This window comes from Rhamphochromis longiceps, linkage group LG11 (genome assembly GCF_057381845.1).
Source record: "Rhamphochromis longiceps isolate RC_006_pf linkage group LG11, R_longiceps_female_GT1.1, whole genome shotgun sequence".
Classification (NCBI taxonomy): Eukaryota; Metazoa; Chordata; class Actinopteri; order Cichliformes; family Cichlidae; genus Rhamphochromis; species Rhamphochromis longiceps.
Window position 1 is genome coordinate 33,726,724 of NC_140567.1, and position 15,391 is coordinate 33,742,114.

At 40.0% G+C, this 15,391-nt stretch overlaps 1 long non-coding RNA gene across 1 annotated transcript; it reads left to right on the forward strand.

The window, feature by feature from the left end:
* Positions 1-6,067: 6,067 nt before the first annotated feature.
* On the forward strand, positions 6,068-15,045 carry LOC146659637 (uncharacterized). Its single transcript, XR_014913668.1, has 3 exons — positions 6,068-6,175; positions 9,993-10,164; positions 11,086-15,045. It is a non-coding gene; the product is annotated as an uncharacterized LOC146659637 (long non-coding RNA).
* Positions 15,046-15,391: the final 346 nt, after the last annotated feature.

Below are 15,391 nucleotides of genomic sequence, written 5' to 3' on the forward strand. Positions count from 1 at the left end.
CTCCACAGCAACACAAAAGAGCCCAAAGTGGCATGTTAGAATTTTGCACCAGTGTCTTGTAGCCTTCAGGTAAACCTTCAAGGCAATATTGTAGTTTAAACGTCTCATGTATCTCAGTGGTTTCACTAAACATAAATGTTAAAACAAACTATTTTCAACAGTGGATTAGGATCCAGATCCTGAGTGCGTGTCAGATTCACTCAGACTGAGCTACAGTGTGTCCTCATTGTAATGAAGGAACATATTCCTTATGCAACAATGATTAAACTGCGTGGTTTTAAAAGCTTTTGTGCAACAATGGAACTCCACAGCACAAAGGAATTGCACACTTTAGACTTCTGTATTTGTTTGAAACTATTTGTTGCTGGTTTTGGTCTTTTAATGTTTTTATTGGTTTTACAACTGAGGAATCTTTTGAGATCAAGATTTCCTTCCTTCCTTAAACTGTGATGATGCTGATTTAGAAAAGGCAATGGCACAACACAAAGCGGATGTCACATGCACTGGAAGATAGATGATAGATCACTCAGTGTGGCCCACGAGACTGAAAAAAGTATTTGAGCTCGTGACACTTGTGAGAAAGAGTAAACTGTTGGTTCGACAAACTTTCCCAGCCTCTAAGCCGACTTTCTGTTCTCCAAGAGTTCCCCAGTGATCAATATTAAAGAGGGGAAGGACAGAGTTCCACCAAGGGCTCCGTGGATAAAACTGCACCCGTCCTCCCCACTGGAGCGGCTCTCTGAAAGCCTTGAGTTATATTCCTGTAATTAGCTAAGTATCCACACCAGCTCCCGCTCTGGTCCCCGTCGACTTCGGTATGCTCATCCCCGTAGATGCGACGCAATCATAAAAACACCAACATGGGGCGAGGCGGGGGGAAATCAACGCATCACAAAACAAACTTTAAACAATGACCCTACTTCTCATCTGGAACTTTTTTCCCCTTACACCTAGCATTTTTTCTTCTGTCACGAGTATAAGGGGCAAGAGCGATGCATCCCTTTTTGCCTCTTCCAAGGATAATGATTTACAAAATGCCTCTCATCAAAGAATTCATTAACAACGAACGTTAATTAAAAAATAAATGAGTAAACATCAATATCAAATCTCAGCACTGTGGAAGGGAATACATTATGCAGAGTAATGATGTTTGAAAGGGGCTTTAGCACCTCTGTGGGACTCTTTTAAACCCCTTACCTCTTAGGCAGTTGCTTATTTTGCAACCCTTTGTTGTTTAACAACAAAGAGAATGGGCTCTCATAATGTTATATTAATCAGCGGATTAATATTTCAATTTGATTTGCTTTATAGTTGAGGTGCTGTTGGCATTTCCATTTTCCCTCCATATGTGCAGCGATGTTAAGTGGTATCATTACCATTTTCTACCTGGGGGTTCAGGGAGATAACAGGCACCAGTGATAGCTCTATTCGGTGGGGGGAGAGGGAGGATTTTGGGGGGCACTCATGCATTTTTAAAGGTCCGTGTTTGGTGTGCCTTCACATCCATTATTCTCAAATGCTGCACGCAAACAGCTGAGTCACAGGCTTTCTGCCCAGCCACAGGACAACAAGAAACAATAACACCCTGAAAGTCAAGATTGGAGTGCCCAGTGTAACGGTGTCCGCAGATATACAGGCAAATAGGATTTCTTCAATCTAAATTGTATTGGACAAATCTTTGTTCCCACTGGACTCTATGGATCGAGTCAAATGATGTGTTAAAATTATAGAGGAAACACAAGATGAGCGCGCTTAATTTATTTTTTCTGAACTCTTTTTGCAGGTGAGAACAAAGATTTCCCACTTGAAGAAAACCAAACAGAAATAAATACAGGTTCAGTCCACGTTCAGGTGCACTGTGAGATCGTAATTAGTCACCAATAAGAAAGAACACATGAACAAACCAAACTTTGAGTATGAGAAGCCTGACTTTGATATTAGTTGAAAAAAAAACCCTACATAAAAGCTTTTACTATTCTAATAAAATGAATTTATGCCAGCAACTGACATTTACAAAATGTCAATGGCAGAATATCTTCACCTGTTTTGTGCAAAGGTTTTTCCTAATTATAACCCACTCCTGGGTAAGTACATGTCGCTCTAGGTTTGTAAGTGTTAAAGGGTAATAACAGAAGATAGTTTACTGAACTATACTTTTTGTTGTGCATAAATACTCCATTATACACTCTTTGGCCATTTTCTTAGGTACACCTTACTGTTGCTGGGTTGGACCTCCAATTTTTCTGTCTTATATTGTCTATTTTTGATGACCCTGTGTGAATTGTAGCCTCAGTTTGTTGCTCTTAGCTGACAGGAGCAGCATCCAGTGTAGTCTTCTACTGCTGTAGCCCGTCAGCTTCAAGGATCAGTGTGTTTTGCATTCAGAGATGCTCTTCTGCATACCTTGTCTGTAATTAGTGTGAGCTTATTTGAGTTACTTTGACTTTCATCCACCTCAGCTCAGTCTGGCAATACTCCTCTGACTTCTGACATTAACAAGGCATTTTCACCAAGAGAACTCCTGCTCACTGAATATTTTCTGTAACCCTTAGAGATGGTTGTATAAGAAAATCCCAATAGATCAGCAGCTTCTGAAATCCTCAGGACAGCCCATCTAGCACCAACAACCATGCCAAAGACACCTTTCTTTCTCTCTCTGATTCTCAGTTTGAACTTCAGCAGGTCGTCTTGAGAGTGTCTACAGGCCTAAATGTACTGAGTTGCTTCAACAAAGAGTGCATCTAAAAAACTATGTAGTGAGTGACTCTCACGTGTGGATTAATGTGTAGATAAAAATTGCATCTTAATTAAAGATAAATGTCATTTTTCATTGTATTTGTCCTCTAAAGAAAGTCAGATGACTCAGGATGGGTTTAGATGAAATGAAGGTGGTCTGATGCATCAGTTTGAAGAGTTCAGTCTTTATAGAGTAAATCAGCTGAGAGATACTTGTTTGCATGGATCAAGAAGCTATCCTTTGACTTTTTGTTGGAGCATAGAGGAACCCCAACTCTTGTGAGGTTTTGGTTGCCACCAGTTGCTACAGTCCTGCTCATCATTCCCTTAAGCAGTCTCCCCATTGTTTCTATCACTAGTAGATTAACCACCTTTGCCGAACTGACAGCTCAAGAGGCTATGAGTGCAGTGCTCACTTTTTTTGCTGCTTGCTTTTAGACATGTCGACACATGCCTGCATTGTTTGAATGTACTTTAAAAGACTTAAAGTGTGTGAGTATTTTTGGTTTCTAAGATTTAGAGATACTTTTTCCATATGTAACTTTCTTTATTTCCAGTCCAAATTTACAACCAAGAATCATTTTGTACATTTATTTAGCTTTTTTAAAAGAGTATTTTAAATATTCATTTCCTGTAACTAAAGTGTGATATTTTAGTTTAAAAGTGCTGCATTTCAGTTGTTTATATTTCATTCAAGGTGCTTTTGTGTTGTTAACACTGGTCAGATTTCAAACAGTGAACTCAGTCACACATAAAACAATATTTCCTGGTAGGATTAAGTGGTGGAACTATTCTCCTAAGTGGAGGCATGGGCATTCATTTCAGTATCATTACTTTCTTACTCTTACTATTTCATTAGTAATCCAGGTTTGATGTGCCACTACATTACAGAACTAAGGGCCCTGCCTAAAACACGCCCTTTGTTCTTGTTTGAATACTAGGCAGCTGGTTTGGGTGCTCCACTTGGTTCTTGGAAATCAAGCTCACCTGGAATCTTTCCTGGAATTGTTTGACATTCTTGTGGGAACTTCTTATGTTTGTGGCTGCAGCTGATTCAGTCTACTACTGCTTTTCTACACCTCAAATACATTCCAAAAACTTTCACCAATGGAAATGTAAAAAACACAACCTTATCACTGGGTTCACTAACACCGATTGATATGTTACCAAAATATACTTTTCTGAAGTAACAAGCTGTCTGTGCCTGCTCTGTGATCACTCTGTCATCATTCATTACTATGTCGACTCAGTAAAGTTAAAAAGTCCCAGAAGACACAAGGGAGACAAAAGACATGATTGCATTTGGACTCCGCAAAAAATAGCTCCCTATATATTAGGTAATCATAAAAGGCCACGCTCTGCAGATAAACATAACCTGTATGATCAGTGTCAACTTTGGTTTACTTCTCAGTCCCCAGCTAATCACATCCTATCAGCAGTGCACGACTTAAAGAAAACAGACAAGCAATTAGGACATGAATTATTTGTCATAAACATCATTCACTGCCATGCAAATGCAACATAATTGCCCAGCAGACCTTGAGTGACAAGTCATTAGATGATTGTTCACAACGGTTGATTACGATATGACAGGCGTGTCTCACTTCATACATAGCTCGAGTTAAGTGTTGATCATTTTAAGATGCCTCTGCTCATCACATCCAAACCCTCAATAAACAGCAACATTACTACAGTACAAATATTGGCTGTTTTTTAATTATTTTTCAAGCGTTTCCTTGTAGCAGTCTCATTTAGCGCTCTGAAAACCAAACTGAAAGAAGAAAATCTTGAAATAAACGAGATCTGAAAATAGAGCATGACTACATCAGGTACAATGTGTCTGGTGACGATATCAGGGGGTCAGATAGTCTTTGACTGCCTTGATTTGTATGTTAACTTGTCCGATTTCTTTCTGTGCACTATCACTGTGAACACAAAATGTTTACAGATCCTGCAGTGATCATCGGATGCAAACACATACACCCTTAGCTCCAAACTGAAGATGGCAAATCATTTTCACAGCAGACAATTTGACTTGTTATAGTTTTTTTTAAGTACAGGTGTTATGAATGTTAAAATCTTTGTTCTTCAAGTGTTCCCCCAATGGCATAAGTGTAAGAAAACTGAAAGTGAAACAGCTAAATGAAATTCTGCAGTCATTATTTTTATCATGTTGTTTGTCTAATAAAAAAAAGAATTACCTCTGATTGTAGTTCCTTAATAGTTTTTGCATCTTTATACTATAAATACTGTGTATTCCCCTGTGAGCCTAAATGGTTTTATTCCTAATCATAACCAAGTGGATTTGGTGTGTAAACCCAACCAAACAGTCAGCGAAAACAAAGCTTAAATCAATAACAATAGTCACACGGAGGAGTGGAACCTTAGGCCGCGGGTTCAAAATCTGTGTATTATACATTCCCCACTCTTACTGTCTCTTCATGTGCACATAATCTGTTATAAACTGGGATAAAAGTTGGAGATACCAAAAGATTTACCTCTAAAAGAAACAGAGTGCAGTTTTGCAGGATTTGCTATCCAGGCTAGTCACGTTTCATGTAACATTATTTGCATGTCAAAGTGTTATGCAGACCCTGGTAATCTTTAAAATAGGATTAAAAAAACTGTGGGTTAGAGAAAAGTTATCGTCATAGTTATAAGCAACCTGTGACAGTGTTAACAGGACTAATCTTTGTTCATTCTTACTTTTTATTCTTTTTTTTAATAATTATTTTTATTTACAAAAAAACCTCAAAGGGTCATGCAGGGTCCCATATGAAATGTGTTGTCCTCTCATAAATCTGTGATGCTTCCTAATTACCACAGTGACCCCTTTATCTACAGTATGTCTGTGAATAGGTGTTCGTACGTGGTGTACTTACACACGTTGGTGTACTTACACACCTGTTAATGTGTTTGTGTGTGTATGAGCACGTGCACGCTGCCCTTCATAATCAGGGGTCTGAAAGAGCCCCCACTCTGCCAGTGAATTGCTCACAGCTGTGGCCCCTTGTCGCGCTGGCAACCTCGGCCCTGTCATCGTGCGTCCGCCTATCTGACCTGCTAATTTGGAGCATATGTAAGTGCTCTTAAAGTGGTGGGCCTTTTGACATGCCACAAACAGCAGCTGTGGCAGCTGCCCCGAAGGAAAGCTTTATTTAATTCAATTACATCTTTTGGAGATATGTAAACGAGGAGATGAGGGGCAGGGAGGGGTGGGAGAGAGGAGGAGGAAGGGGAGGGGGTGAAGGGGAGGAGAGAGGAGGACAGGAGGTGGTCTCTTCTCCATTCACCACTACACCTATACTCATCACACCCCTCTAGCTTTCCCTTCTCTTGCACCCAGAAGACCCTCCACCCCGTTTGATCACCGTCGCCTCCTTTCCAACTCCAAACCCGAAAGTGTCAAGGCCCAGGTGGCTCGATAGCAAATGATTGGGTGAGTAACAGTTGCAAAACCCTTACCTCCCCTCCTCTCCTTTGCAGTACCCTCCACCCCCCTCTCACTGTCTCTCCAGCGGGGGAGTCTGAGGGGGGATAATCAGGGTCAGGATCCTCTGCCACACTGATCAGTGCGTCTCAACCCCCGGGCAGCCCTGCAATTAATGCGCCGTTGAAAGGGAGCAAAAATATTCACCATCTGGCAATTAGGGCTCATAGGCTCCCTCTTTCTGCCTCTCCTCCTCTTCTTTGCCTCTCTGGGCTTTAAATGCAATTGTGATCTTATTCTTGTTCCAGCTTCAGTGCCTAACACTGGCCCAAGGCCCATTTGCCACTCAGAGGGCCTATATAGGAATGAACGAACGCAGGATCGCAATCCAGGGCAATTCAGAAACCCCTCTTAGTCCTAAAATGGAGACGTAATAACGACTCTTCTTGTTATTTTTCTCCCCCCCCCCCCCCCCCCTCACTCTGCTGAGGATTCATCCCATCTCTTGCTCTTCCAGCCCCAGCTGCTGCTGGCCTGAAAAGGGGCTTGAAAGAGACTGGTGTCATCACGATCAAATTAACTCTTTCTCTGTGGATGGGAGCAAAGGTTGTCAATGGTACTGTCGTCTGTAGTCGTTTTTTTAACACATCAATGATGTTATGATTAGTCATTTTACTGCCAACAATGGCCGCCAAATGCTTGTGAATGCCCTTTCCTTCAAAGAGGATCGGAGGGCTGTTGAAAGACATTGATTTTGAGAGAAGTCAGACATCTTTCCAGTTTTTTTCCTCCCTTCTGCTCTTCTCCACATGCTCATTGTGAAATTCAAATCTCAGAATGACAAATAGAGTGATTACGTTTACCATTGATCTGGCTAGTTTTGAGTTGCAAATGTGCAACCTCGACATTTGGCTAGTGTGTGAATCAAGGTCTTGGGGACAATGGAGAAGCAAATTTGAGGAAGTAGTTGGTCGCAGATACCACATGCACAGACAGGCATGCTGCAAAGGAAAGCTGTGGATCTCATAAAGGAGGCCAAGAGGGTTTTCCCATTGATCGAGACATTTACATTTTTGTAAAATCGAGACGAGAGCATGTTCCAAATGTTCTCTCAAATGAAGACAGAGCGAAAGGAAAACCACACCGACGCTTTCTTTCGGGTTCTTTCCTTCACGTCACGTAACAGGGCCTGTAAGGTCAGCGATCGTCGACTCAACAAGAACCCCTCCGACGCCTCCCCCAGTTCCGCTGACCTCGATCTATCTCGTCTTTAATTGCTACCACCATCCCTACAGCAAGCTGCCGCCATTGTGCTTTCCTGTAAAGCGATAATTACACATGTTGAATTATTAACAGTCATTATCAAAGCTTGTGCTTAACTTGTTTTGTTGTAGTGTAAGGTTCCTGTGATCTCGGGCAGTCATTACTTATTAACAGACTGGATGCTTTTCCCCCAGTCGCCGCGTGTCGATGCGTTAATGACGCACCCATCCTGTTTTCCCCCATTTTAGCTTCAGTTAAATGGCAAAAATAATATTGGGGTTACATTAAGGGGGGGATAGCAAAGATGACTATTTATTGGCCCTAGATGAAATCATTATCATAAAGGGAAATTAATTAAACCAGTATTTTCAATTGACTGTTTGCATAGTCAAGGAGTGTTTTCTGTCAATGTTTTTCTTCGGGGAGGTGCACACTCATAACTGAACCCAGACTGATGACCAACCAGGGCATCTGCAGGCATTATACTGCTCTCAAATGTTTCTTCACAGTGTGAACTTTGGAACAGATTTAAGAACTGTTTCTCATGATTATTTATGTATATATTTTTGCTGTTGTGTAAAGTAGCGAGTCTCTACATAAGGTACACCACAGTGTATCTCTGCTTTTTCAAAGAGGTCATGGGAAGATCTAGCAGCGGTACAATCAGGAGAAATGAAGAAAATGGCCTTTTTTAATTCCACATGTAATAAGAACATTACATTTCAACAGTTGAACCCAACAGTTAGGGTTCAACTGTTGGTATGTATAAAAACTGTTTAGGTCCAGTCAAAGTGAGGTCTAAAGCTTGACTGACAGTCCTGCAGTACAGGTTAAATACAGTACTATGTGTTAAGCTTTAGTCTGCAGTACCCTGACCTTGTGTTTTAGAGAAAAAAGAAAGTTTTTCATGGCAAAAATAATAATAGCTATTTTCCCCTATTGCTATAACTTTCAATAACAATTTCCAAACCCCCAAAACCACTTACTGTGTTAGCATATAAGTTTAGGGATTAGAGTCTGGGTACTTCTTAACTCTTGGAAAGTCTTGGAAAGTGCTGAAAGATGTTTCTACTTTGAGCACTAAGTGACTTTTATTGTATTCTCTGCTAGAAATAATTTATTAGAACAACAAGTCAACATTTAGGAAAATGACCACAGACTTTGATTATTATTTTCTCTATATTTAACCGTCATGAGGTTGACAACACACTTGTAAAAGTTGCAGGGTAAAAATACAGCTTCATTTACAGTACCTTTAATTTGATTATATATATATATATATATATATATATATATATATATATATATATATATATATATATATATATATCCCTTCCAAACCCTGTAATTAAACAATTTGTGTTAAATTTATGACACAGGATTGTGGCCCAAAGCAGGTGACTTTCAAAACAACTTTGACTGAATTTAGTCTGTCAGGTGAACGTTTGCGGCCAGATACTCCAGGAATACCCGCGTGACCTTCAAAAACAACCACATGGCCTCAAAATTCAACTATCCAAATGGAATCAGAGTACGAAAATAGAAAAACAAACATTGAGGGCAGAAACCGTGACAGACAACGGTGACCTGCTTGTCCTTTTCGAACCCCTCCCCACACAGAGATATCTCCTGGAGGAAAAACAAGAGCCTGGAAAAAGCAGGTATTCCATATCAAAACAACAAACCGGGTCTGAGAGACGGGCTGTGGCTGTGGATGAGGAGCTATCATAAGCACTTAAATCACAAACAGGTTGACCACACACGCTGAAAGGGGGTGGGAGGGGTGGTGCAGCACTTCAACACAGGGGTTTTTTGCACATGCAAATGTAGCATTTGTGTGACTGGCACACCAAACTGCAGCCAGGCAGGGATAGAGCCAGGCTGAACCTTCACCTGCAAGACCTCCACACAAGCAAAACCCCAACACAGATGCACTTAGTTCTCCTTTTATTCTCCCTTCCGTTCTTTTGTTGCTCCATAGTTTGTAATTCTATTATAGGTCATCTACCAGCAGTGCTGAACATAGAGCGTGTAAAAAATATTCTGCTTAAAGTCCAAGCTGTTTGTCGAAATTTTCCCTTGAATAAATGCACGTTAAAAAATGATTCAGTATGTTTACTTTTTATTTTCTGCACTTTAATCACCAATTTGTCTCTGTTTATGCTGTATGATTTCTTTAATAGATCCTGTTTAACTACTTATATGTCACTTGTAAGTTAATCCATAACAATTCAATTTCAATTCAAATGGAAAATGATAAGAATATGGAAAAAAGATGTGCAAAATATTAAATCTACAACATAATTAGAAGCTGTCAAATAAATGTGTTGGAATAAAATAGCACACGAGTAAGAGAAAAATCCTCTCTTATAATTTCAAATCTCCTCTCCCCACCTCCTTTCCTTTCTTTCTTTCTCCTCACATCATCTGGTCCTTCCATTCTTCATCAGTTACCTTATCTGAAGCTCTCACTCCGCTCTCCCCTCACTCACCCTCTCTCCCTCTTTCTCAGCGTTGAACAAATGGGTAATAAGCGCCACTTTGTACCTCTCTCGTCTTTCAGATCCAGAGTGAAGAGTCTGATTAAATAATCATTGGAGCGGTGTGTGTGCGGCTTTCCCCCTACTCCTCACCTTGGGGACATATTGTCCCCTGTCACTGAAACCTCGGGGACAGAAGGCTCCGCCGTGGGGAGGCTCAGTGGGGGAGCAAGGAGCTGATGAAACGAAGATCGGGTAATGAAGGCATGGCCCATGGCTTCCGTGGCTCTGCCATATGTTTCACCAAATGCAAATTGCCCCCCAATTCAAACAACTTTTTCATCTTGATATATGCAAATGTGTTTATAAATACGGGCTTATAAATATAGCATTACAGTTTATACGGAGGGAGCTTTGAATCATTTTCTCCCTCGCTCTGCTGTTGTTATATGTGGCTGCGGCGCAGCGTGACAAGCTTTAACAAACAGACACGTACCTAGCAGCGGCTAATGGTGTCCTGGGGGACAGGAAGTAAGGTGGTCAAACTGGGAGAGCAGCGCTGACTGGCCTGAGAACCAATGAGAGTTGTCCTGATGAATCTCTTATCCAATTAAAATTAACCCAGTTATCACAGAGGCCAATGGCAAATCAAAGAGGGCACGTTGACAAGTGAGTGCAGGAGATGAGGTGAAGTGGCCACATTTGAACTTTTGACATTTTGAAATCTGGAATCATTTTGCTTTGCCTTGAATTATCTTGAAGGTTCAAAATCCCACTTCAATAGTGCACAATCAGTAATCCTTAATCCAAAAAATATGTGGATTAAGAAGCAAAAAGTCCTGAGTGTACATGAGTTCTGTAAGGCACGTCATCTAAATACTAAAAAGAGAGTGTGAGTGTGTTTGTGTGTTACGCTCAGAGCAATGAACCCAAAACATCAACATCAAAGAGGCAAAATGTTAAATAATGATAAAGCCTTGATTGCAGTCTAATTAACTTGATTGAGCTACCCAAGAGCTGAATGGCTTATATATTTCTAGTCTGACCTGGAAAAACTTTGTGACATATCTTCATCCAAAAGTTTAAAAAATATATATGTGTTTCATCTTATTTGAAAAACTGATTATTTATCAGGTCACGGGCCATTCATAAGCCTCCTGAATCTCTGTCACTCAGGCTTCTCGAGGACAACTGAGGGTGTTAGCCAATCCAGGTTGGGGGTGCAGTCAGGTGTCAGTCGCTGCAGAGATGATCAGATTGTCACAGTCCCACTGCTTCCCTTGGAGACGGCACCTGAGTCGATGCCTGTGCCAACATCTTCATCATCACCCGCAGCAACAGCAGCTGGCCGCTCTGGACTGGACCGCATGGGTGAAGCGGGCCAAGTGGGTCAGACCTCACTGAGAGCGCAGAGCCAGTCAGCCGTGAGGCCCATTGTTGTTCTTTGTGGGAGTGTAGTGCATTCTGTGTAGTGTATTCCTATGTACTGGTCTGTTGACAGTGATGTTTATATATCCAGTTTCTTGGAACACTCCTTTTTATTCATATTTCAACAGCGTGACAGATCATAGACGGGGTAAATATTAATCGCGGTAATTATCAGATTTGAATAAGCTCTGATTACCATTACAGTACTTCTGCAATTCAAGTGCAGTTTTACCATCTTTATTCTTACGTGTCAATTATGGATGTCAGCCCATTTGTAATTTCTTTGTTGCAGACTCCTCTCAGTGCCACAGTCTGCTCACTAAGTGTGTCACAATAACCCTGTAAAGACGGTAACAGGCACACTTTTGTCAATAATGCACATCTGATATCTAAAAAATGGTGTCTAACTGTTCATTTTTAATGCTTTTGCAATCTTGCCACCTTCAGGCACAATGATTTGAGAATGAAATTAAGCTGAATTAAACCAAAAATAAAAAAAGATATAAATAGATATGGATATTGTTAAATTTATCCATGATGACCACGGGTTCAAATTCTGTATCATATGAGAGTCATGCTATTCCCTGTTACCAAAAGCCTGGAAGCCCCTTCTATTTCATAAGCTCTGTTTGTTTTGGTAGCACTGGATGTCCTAAGTGTTTGGTGTCTTCTGTTTTGCCTCTAGAAAAGAGCTCAAGGACACTTTTGCCTCTTGTTGATAGTGTAGACACTCACTGTGCTCTCTTATCTGGAGGCAGGTATGAAGAAAACTTTGATACGTTTCATGTGTTTTTCCTATTTCACATTATTTCAGCATGATGCATTGTGTTATGTTTCCCATAACACAATGCATCAATAACACGTCGCTGAGCAATGTGTTGAAATGACGCAAGAGTCACTGTTTCAGGAATCAGCATGTAAAGTGAAAAGATCTTACCATGAGGCCCATTTAGCAGCTACTCTGCTGTTTGTTCCTTTCTTTTCTTTCTTTTTTATTTGGATCACAAAATCTTCCTTGACATCTGGAGTTTCTATAAATTTCTAGTTTTTCACTTTTTTGATCATTTCAAAACTTCTCATTCGTGTTCAAGTAGCAGCTGAGGTTCATTCTTGACCTCAGAAACAAACAGTTTTTATCTCCAGAAGACATGGGAATAAAGTCCTTAGTAAAGTGCTCAAGAAATAACATTTGAACATACACAGCTCACTTACACATGGCAATACCGTGTACTTCTCAAGATCTGTATAGAGCAGCTATTAAATACATATAGTGAGATTGCAGAGACTGTCAGCTAGTCAGCTAAAAGGAAAAAGAAAAGCAATATATATTATCTCCTTAACCTTTTGGGAGTAGATATGCATCCAATAAAAAAAAATATGTTAAAAATTCCATAATTGATGCTTTGGTTTTTATACATCTTTGTTAGGTCTAAGAGCTCAAATAAATACTTTAAGGTCAGAAAAGCGTCGTAGTCATAGTGGTTACAACAGTAAATCTGCAACGGCACAGAAAGGTTATTACAAAAAGGAACACAGACATTTTTTTTCCATTATGTTGAAATAAAAGCATCCTCATAAGTTGAGGGCATTGTGAAGTAAATAATCCACCCTGACCTCTTCCCTCTGTGGAATTTGTGACTCTACAATAACATCAACTTAATTTGTTTGTTGAAAATTGCCATCCGATTGGGCATTTACTGGAGTACCAAAGCAAAACAGACATTAACAGGACCAAAGCCTTAGATTAAAGTTCATTCGAGAATTGGATTACACAGCCCTGCTGTTGTCTTCCCCTTTTTATGTTATGTGGAAGCAGAGACATGATAAGAGAGAGGCATAGCAAGAAAAATCCTGAAAGGAAATCTACAGGAGATTTCCACAACATTGCAAATGGTGGTAGAGATATAACAGCCATGGGGAAAAGCTTTTTAAATCCAGGTGTTGCTTAAAAGCCAGCAAACTTTTGCATTTGACTCAGCCTGCCATCATTCATTATTCTATAGAAAATAAAATGCAAACGAGGACACACATGTAAGTAGTTCACTCAGTAGCTGCTGATGTCACTTTCATGCTCTCTCCTACACTGATAACCATCCAGCTGATCTGAGGCCTGCATGAGTCCACTGGTCTTCAGGTCTTGACAGATGAGTTGCGCTGGTTACAGTAACCTCCAGGTTCACAGTGAGCTCATTAGCCCGAGTGCTCCACTGCTAATCAGGGGGGTTATAACTGGATGCTCATTAATCACAGACAGAGACCTGGCATGCAACTGCAGTTAAAGCAGTAGTGAACGCTGCTGCCACGTAAAGTATACTACAGGTGTAGTGTGTTGGGTTAACGCAGCAAGACAAGGGTTACAGTATTTACTGCTGCTGTGGAAAAAAAGTAAACAAAGAAGGCAGTGAAATAACTGTGATCACAGAGAGTTTAGAGACAAGCCGGTTAAAAAGGGTGTGATTAAAGCCCTTAATTGGTCTTATGAGAAAGAAAGGTTGTGAATTAGATCTACTGATGAAGATAAATGCAGATTTTGACTGGTTGTTCAGAAGATGTTTGACTGTTTATCTAAAGATATATAAAGTATGACCAATCACATTTTCATTGAATCGAGACCTTAGCTACAATCACTGTAAAGCCTTGATTAACCACCAGCTAAGCTAAATGCCCCGAGCGCCACATGTTTCATTATTCTTGATGAAATCATTCATTTACACTTAATTTTATGCTAAACAAGGACATTAGAGATGGTTTTTTTTTTTTCAAATATAGTAGTATAAGGGATAAATATAAAAATAAGGCAGAACAAAACGTTTATTGCCACTGAAACCAGTGCTTACTTGTTTGTTTGTGTTGGTACTCTTCATTTACGCAGGAAACTATGACATATTCTCACCTGATCTCATGAGTGTTTAAAACAATAACATGTTTCAGTTCCAACATAATGGTGCTACCATTTATTTACATTTGTGGTCTTTTTTAAGCAGAAACGTGTGGACCTCGTTCCCAATTGGACACTGGCACCATGTAGGTGGGAAACAGACATATGTTCAAAGCTGGTTCTAACTTTGACTGTGTGCCATCTGGTCCTGAGCAGGTAATGAATTTAAGACTGAAAGTCACCAAAAGACTCTCTAGAGCTCCGTAGATGAGCTTTCACCTGTAAGTGATTCACCACCAAAGCTTTCATCTTTCCGAGTGGCTCTCTTTAAAGAACTTTAACTAACTTTTGAAAGTGGTTTTGCTCATATGGGTGAAGTCTTGTCCTTCATGCTGAGAATCTCCAGCAGAGCTGTTTCATCAACAAGCACCAAGACACTGTCTAATGTCTGTCACATATGTTTACTGCGGGCATGAGACACATCTATTAAGCATCCTAACTGATGAATTTTGCCAAATGTCACAGTGAGCCTGGCTCATATATCTCCGCAGAAAAAACATGAAGTTGTACTGTAATAAACTTTACATTAACTGGATGCTTGCGGGCTGCCATGAGCTCTCCGTGTGTTTAGAGTTACAATAGCTCCCTCTTGAGGGATTGATGTGAGGAAACAGGAGGGCAGAAATATAAAAGAGACAGGCTACTAAAACAGTGGATTCACTCTGTATTATTTATATGATTTAAACTTCATTTACATACAATATTTATAGTTATTTATATGTGACTTTTGCATCTATTTTTTTCTGTGTTATTAGTTATTATAGTTATTATATAATTATTATTGTAGTTACATGATTTTTTTATTATCATAGAAATGTAGTGGGAGTAATTCACACTGGTCATAATATTAAGATGGAAAACATGTTTGTGATCGAATTTATTAAAGATACATATCAAAGACAAAAGTAAACGAAGTATCTTTGTACTGTGTGTTTGTACAGTGTGTACAATCACCTACATAAACAGTTTCTGTTTGCATGTGTGCCACACTGTCCCCGGTGCCCTCATTAACACCACAGTGTATTGACTGAAATGAAGCATCAGCCTGCTGCATTGTTGATCACATGACTCTCAGATGGATGAGTGTTGGTGAGAAGGTTGGCAAAGGAAGTGCAT